The following is a 6251-nucleotide window of genomic DNA, read 5'->3' as shown; positions in this document are numbered from 1 at the left end:
GGTTGAGACAGGACAATTGACTGAACCCGGGAGGCAGAGGTTGCAGTGAGCCAAGACCATGCCACTGCAGTCCAACCTGGGCAACAGAGCGAGAACCTGTCTCAAAAAAACAAAACAAAACAAAACAAAACAAAATAAATCCCCAAGGAACCTGAAGAGAATCATGCCACCAGCAAAGAATTGAAAGATGAAGGGCTAGTTATAGCTATTCCATTGTAATTTAATTCGCTATTTGACCTGGGCAGAAGGGAGACGGATATTTGAGAATGGCTGGGTTAGCAAGAACGTAGTAGGTGAGGACCGCAGTTGCAGCGTCTGTTTCAGATGCAGTCTTGACACAGCTCCCCGGCATATGGTATATCCCAGCGCCTGCATGACCTCCCTGAGACCCCTCTCCCCAGACCCTATCATGACCTGCCATTTCCAGATAGGTTCGGTGCCCACCGCTGGCCTCTCATCAATGCGGCTTACCCATCCCGCAGCCTCCTCGCCGCCCCACACAGTGTTCCCAGTCACTCCTCTATTACCTCCATTAGACGGCCTTGAACCCCGCCGCGCTCGCAGCGCCGTCCTGGACTGTGACCACCTGGACTCCCGCCTTAACTCAGAGCTGTGCGCGATCCCCCGGCGACGGCCAGTACCGAAGAGCAAGGGCAAGGGCGAGGGCAGGTCGAGGAGTCGGGGGCTGCTCCAGGCCCTCACAAGTGCTCTTTCCTGAGCACTCGGGCCGCAGCGCGAGGGTGGTCTTGGCGGGGGAACTTCTTAACAGGTTCACCTGGTCGCCGGATACTCGACGCAGATACGTCTTTCCTCCTTATTTTCAGCCCGGGACTTTGACCAGCAAACAAAACGTTTCTTTTCGGTGGGGCTGTAAGGACAGCAAACAAAAGTATTGTGCCCCGTGTGAGGATCGAACTCACGACCTTCAGATTATGAGACTGACGCGCTACCTACTGCGCTAACGAGGCACCTAGCAAGCGTTTTTGGACGGAGAATTATGAGTCCATATGGCTGGTGTGCTGCGCATGCTCAGTTTTACTCTTACCACCGCTGTAAATCCCGTACAGAGCACTCGGAATTCTAGTTCCGCTGCTGTCCCGTTTGTCAATTAACAAACACTGCGGTTGGCTTGTCAGTGCCTCGCTGGGTAGCGGCGACACGGAGAAGGGGAATTTTTCCTCCTATTGTGAATTGTTATTTTTGTATAGTGCGTACAAACCGTTTGCACACTCGTGAACGCATGAAACACTTATTAGGCACCTACTGTGTTCCCGGCCCTGTGCTGGGTGCTGCTTTCACAGAAACAAACCCAGGCTCAAGGAGTCGGGCGAAGATGCGTAATGATTGGAAAACACACACATACCCTTCCTGTGGCCAGTGCCCTGTTGCACACTTGAGCTGGTTCTGATTTTTCTTCCTTTTTTTTCTTTTTGCTATTCAAACAGGACTTCACGGAATAACCGTGGAAACGGGGAGTTAATAATATGTTAACTGGGAAGCACGCTCTCCTTTCCCTTTCACTCCCCTCCCCTTCCTCCCAGCCCTTTATATAAGCTCATTTACCTACATTATTGCTAAAGGAAACTTCGTGCCCCTATCGAAAATGGAAAACAGGTAAGGGTTTTTCCCTAACACATGTTCAGAAGAATACATAACTATTATAATTTTTAAAAAGCCTCTTCCACGTACTGTGTAAAATCAGCCAGACTGTAGCACACTGAGGATTTGTAAGTTTCGCTGTATGTAAATTTCACCTTATAAAAAGGAAATTAAGACAGAACTCTGGGCAAGGCCGGGCGTGGGGACCCCTGGGGGGAGTGTGCGGACGCCCGCGGGTCTGGGTGCCTCCCGGGGAAAGGACAAGTGATGGACAGGCCGACGGAAGGACAGGGAGTCGGGAGAGGTTCGTGTGGACCTAGGTGGGTGTGCGGATATTCACGGCACAACTCTATCAACTTTTCCGTTTGTCTGAAGTTTTTCCTTAGAAAATATTGGGGGAGGAATTTTTTTAATCACCTAGAATTTGAGAGATACGGTGGGGTGTTAAGGGGGCAAAGGGCAGTATGAGTACAAGCAGGTGGGGACATATCATCTTGACAGCAGAGACCACAATTGCTGAGGGTAGGGGAAGGGGAATCTCGGAGTGGATGGGGGTGTGGCCTGCTCGACCTCCGGGTGGGAGAAGGACTGGGAGCTGCCGGGCCGGTGGCCGTGGGGCGAGGAAGGAGGAGTTGGAGGTGGGGCAAGTTGCCGGGACCCCAGACCCGGAGACTGACTCCCAGTCCTCGGGAAGCTCCTGGATCCCACGGTCTATGGTGGGAAGCCCAGGACTTCTACCAGCCTTGGGGAAGCGCGCATCCACACGTCCCTGCGGGAATCCGACCCAGGGGGCTTGCTCCCTGGTAAGGTTGCTGGGGCATCCTCTGCGGACTGCGGACTGGGAGTGTCACCTAGATCTAGCTGCTTCTTCCAGATCTGCAGGCCCGAGGAGGTGCTGATTGACCTGCGGATTAAATCCCAATGGTCCTGTCTACCACAATTACAAACAGCCCCACTTTCGGGCGTAGCAGTCCCACGACTGGCAAGCTACCCAACATATTGACTCATCACTTCCACAGTTATTCCCTGAAGTCGTATTTGAACAGGATGAAAAAGAAAAAAGGAAAAGGAAACAGCCCAAGTGTACAACAGGGAACTAACTGGTCACAGGCATAATGGTCTGTCCAGCCTGTAAACAAGAAAAAGGGATGCTCTATGTTGTGATATGAAATAAGTGAAGAACACAATTGCAGAACTAACAGAGTGTGAGACTATTTCTGTAGAAAAGGGTAGATGTTTACATCTGCTAGTATTTGCACACAAAAAGCTAAGATCGCTGGACGCAGTGGCTCACGTCTGTAATCCCAGCATTTTGGGAGGCCTAGGCGGGAGGATCACCTGAGGTCAAGAGTTCAAGACCAGCCTGACCAATATGGAAGAAACCCCATCTCTACTAAAAATACAAAATTAGCCGGGCATGGTGGTGCATGCCTGTAATCCCAGCTACTCGGGAGGCTGAGGCAGGAGAATCGCTTGAATCCGGGAGGTGGAGGTGGCAGTGAGCCGAGATGCCGCCACTGCACTCCAGCCTGGGCAACAAGAGCGAAACTCAGTCTCAAAAAAACAAAACAAAACAAAACAAAAAAACAAAAAAAGCTGAGATCAATAATACTCTGAGGGGTGGAAACTGTATGGTTGGAGGCAGGGGTGACATGAAGACTCTTTAAAAAAATAAACTTTATTTTCTAAACAGTTTTACAGTCACAGAAATATTGCAAAGATAATAAGAGTCTCCATAAAGCTTTCACCCAGGGTTCCCTATTATTAGCATCGGTCGTTGGTATGTGTTGTTTGTTACAAGTAATGAACCGGTGTTGATGCATTAACTAAAGTCCATCTTGACTTGGATTTCCTTGGTTTTCACCAGATGTCCGTTTTTCTGCTCCAGGACCTCATCCATGACACAACATTACATTTGATGGTCTTGTCTCCTTAGGCTCTTCTCGGCCGTGACAATTTCTCAGACTCTTCCTGGGTTTTGATGACTTTGACAGTTCTGAGGATATTAGTCAGGTATTTTGTAGAATGTCCCTCAGTTTTAACATTTGACTGACAGCTTTTCTGGGATGAAGACTTTTCACTGTATACCTTTGAACAGTTTTTTAAAAACATACTTGAACTATGTTAATCTATAACCTATTTAAATGTTGACGTACATTAATTTAAAAGACGAACTGTAGGAATTAGAAGAAAAAGGAGGAGAGGAGGGGAGGGAGAGGGAGGAGGGAGTGGAAGAAGGGAAGGAGGGGAGGACGAGAAGAAAGAGGGAAAGGAAGGGGGCATGGGAGGAGGAGGAACAGAAGGAGGAGGAGGCTACCTGGAGGAGCTGGGCTGATCCTGCCTTGGGCCTGGCTCTCCCGACGACCTCCCGGCTCTCAGACCTGGCTGAGCCTGGCGGCCGCCAGGGGACGCTGTGCCGAGGGCTCGCCGCTGCCGCCCCTCAGGTTTCGCCTTTTTCCAAATTAGCCTCGGGACACACCGCGCCACTACCCGGTGCAGGATACCACGCCGGATCCCCACGCCATGGCGAATCCCCAGCCATCACCCAGACCTGCTCAGGGAGGGGAGGAAGAACAGGAGTTGGGGCGGGGGCGGTGCAGATACTCCGCTCCATAAAGTGTCTCCAGCTTTTAAAGATGTATGTCCCCAATTTTCCAAGACCTTTCGAGTGAATTTTCCAAGAGCCTTTGAGTGGAATGAAACTCTCACGGCATCCCAGCCGCGGCGATGGGGTCCCGCTCCTGCAGAGTCCCGGCAGGAGCAGAGACTCGGGAGGGGACCGCTGGCTGCCGGAGCCCTGCTGGCGTCCGGAATGAGGGCGGTCAGGGTCGCCTCCCCACGGGGACGCAGGTGAGGGAGTGGGGCCGCGCACGGAGGCTCCTGCAGGCGGTGACCCTCAGCTCTGACTCGCAGAGAGTGACTGATGCCGAGGACCCGCTGGGGATCCGAGGGCCTCAGCCTGCGCCTGCGCCTGCGCCGGGGCTCCCCGACCAAGACCTTCCGGCCCCCAGGCCTTTGCACGGGCAGTTCTCGGCCTGATGTGTCCTGCCCTCAGGCCCCTCTACAGAGACGGAGATCTCTCCCTTGCCCTGTGTCAGCCAGGTCGGAGGTCACCTTCCCGCCGAAATCCTGATCACCATTGCCTTCATCTGCCTCCTTCTCCCATCCTCCTCCCCAGGCTGAACGTGCTCCTTCCTCCCAGCTAAGCGCCTTTCCTGCGGTGGCTCATTTACTTCCACTCCTAGAGCAACCTGAAGGGCTCAGTGCTTCAATTGCTCTTCACTTAGGCAAGCGAAACTCAAACTCAAGGTCAGGCGACCTGACCAAGTTCAAACGATCACCGCCCCCTTTCTCAGCAGTTTCCAAATCATTTTCCTCACGTGCATACCCTAAAATAATGTTGAAAAACTTCTGTGCATCTCCTCTCATAATATTAAGTTAATATCATAACAGTTTAATTATAAACAATTGCAAAAGACATAATTACCAGTGTATGTAAATATGACATTTAAAAATATACCCAATGGGCCGGGCGCAGTGGCTCACACCTGTAATCCCAATGCTTTGGGAGGCCGAGGCGGGCGGATCACCTGAGGTCGGAAGTTTGAGACCAGCCTGGCCAATATGGTGAAACCCCGTCTCTACTAAAAAAAATTACTCGGGTGTGGTGGCACGTGCCTGTAATCCCAGCTACTCGGGAGGCTGAGGCAGGAGAATGGCTTGAACCTGGGAGGCGGAGGTTGCAGTGAGCCGAGATCCTGCCACTGCACTCCAACCTGAATGACAGAGTGAGAGTCCGACACACACACACACAAAGACAAAAAGTACCCAATGACATCTGTATATCCTGTGGATTCCATACAAACCAAAATCTATTTTGAAATATATACAAATATATCTTCCAACATTTGGAAAGTTTACATTTAATTGCCTCCTTGAACTCATTTCCATTCTAATTCCCCCCACAGAATACTATCCCCCTACAGTACATATTTTATGTTTGAATGCGTTCATTGATCACCTAGCATGCCTCTAAGCAACAAAAAATAGAGTTTATTGGAAACCCATTTTACAGAGTGGAAAGTGTATTTCTGTGTATGCATGTGTGTGTGTTCTGGGAGGCGGACCCCGGGCTGACTGAGCAGGGTAGCTTAATGGAAACCTGTTGAGAGTGCCAGATGGACCCAGGCAGGGAGACCACCTGGGACACCCAGGCAACCATCCAGGCCCAGGCGATGAAAACATATCTTTGCAGGTGGTTACAGAGAGCCAAAGGAGGGAGCCACGTGGAGGCATGTTCCACAGACGCAGGACTTGGGCCTGGCTGTCAAGAGAAGCCAAGTCACTCCAAATTGGGATGAGCAATGTCCAGAAACATTCCAGTGCCACTGCCGGGGAGGAGAGCGGGAAAAGAGGGGCCTGTTCGGAGGAATGCAATAAATTCTGGTTTTGCTTATTTTCAATTGCACGAATAGTATGTACTAATTCTAAAATACATGCATACAGCCATGCTGTATAAGGCAGCTGTCACTGTGCTAGTGCTGCTTAACAAACCACCTGAAACGTAATGGCTTAAACAGCAGCATGTGTTTTCCTTTCTCTTTTCTTTTCTTTTCTTTTTTCTTTCTTTTTTTTTTTTTTTTTGAGATGGA

At 50.7% G+C, this 6251-nt stretch overlaps 1 long non-coding RNA gene and 1 other non-coding gene across 2 annotated transcripts; both read right to left on the bottom strand.

Annotated features, from left to right (window-relative positions):
• Positions 1-895: 895 nt before the first annotated feature.
• On the bottom strand, positions 896-968 carry TRNAM-CAU (transfer RNA methionine (anticodon CAU)). Its single transcript has one exon. It is a non-coding gene; the product is annotated as a tRNA-Met (tRNA).
• Positions 969-3261: 2293 nt separating this feature from the next.
• Positions 3262-4706, bottom strand: LOC139355644 (uncharacterized). The gene is made up of 2 exons (XR_011606457.1): positions 4261-4706; positions 3262-4150 (listed from the first exon to the last, which is right to left on the bottom strand). It is a non-coding gene; the product is annotated as an uncharacterized lncRNA (long non-coding RNA).
• Between the last annotated feature and the right edge of the window lie 1545 nt (positions 4707-6251).

The sequence above is a fragment of the Macaca nemestrina genome, chromosome 8 (assembly GCF_043159975.1).
Source record: "Macaca nemestrina isolate mMacNem1 chromosome 8, mMacNem.hap1, whole genome shotgun sequence".
NCBI classification, from domain to species: Eukaryota; Metazoa; Chordata; class Mammalia; order Primates; family Cercopithecidae; genus Macaca; species Macaca nemestrina.
Note: the sequence above shows the minus strand (reverse complement) of the source record. Positions and strands in the feature narration are given on the sequence as shown.